Raw genomic sequence first — 859 nt, forward strand, 5'->3', positions numbered from 1 at the left:
AAAATCTCTTAAGCAATGCATTAATAGTCTTTAAAAGACTTACTTTCCCCTACTGCTGCCATGCATGGTACTCAGTCTTGGTTAGTTTTTTGCCAACTTGACCCAAGCTAGAGTAATCTTAGAAGAGGAATATCACCTGAGAAACTGCCTCTGTCCTATCACCTGTGGGCAAGACTACTGAGCATTTTCTGAGTTAAGNACTGGGGTGGGAGGGCCCGCCTCACTGGGGGAGGTGCCACCCCTGAGTAGGTGGTCTTGGGTGGTATAAGAAAGCAGGCTGAGCAAACTATGAGACACAAGCCAGTAAGCAGAGCCTGTCCGTGGTTGCTGCTTCAGTTCCTGCCTTGGCTCTTCCAATGGTGGACTGTGATCAGACATGTACGCTCAAGGAGCTCTTTCCTTCCCAGGNTGCTTTTGGCCATGGTGTCTTTAATGAAGCAACAGGAACTTAAATAAGACATGCCCAGTCTGCTCGCCTGTTTTCTTGCAGCCCCTCTCTGGCTTCCCATAGCAGCCTTCACTCTGAACTTTAGCTGCTGGGTTGGGGCATGCTCACAACAGAACCTGAGTTTCCATGCTATATGCAGACCCCCTTCCCCCGAACCCCAACTGAGAAGATGCCTCGGTCCATCACATCACCTGTGTGCAAGTCTGTAGAGCATTTTCTTAATNACTGATGCGGGAGGGCTCAGCTGGGGGTCTGAAGTAGGTGGGGCTTGAGTCCTTTCCAGCTGTGTGGAGAATTCCTGCTCTGCACCTGCTGACTTTCTGTTTCCCTCCACCTAAGCCACCCAGTCCTTGGTCTGCGGGCCACCTCTGACTCTGGCTCAGGTCAGCGGTCTACAGTGTTTCTTCAGGT

Source organism: Mus caroli, chromosome 8, assembly GCF_900094665.2.
Source record: "Mus caroli chromosome 8, CAROLI_EIJ_v1.1, whole genome shotgun sequence".
In the NCBI taxonomy this organism is placed as follows: Eukaryota; Metazoa; Chordata; class Mammalia; order Rodentia; family Muridae; genus Mus; species Mus caroli.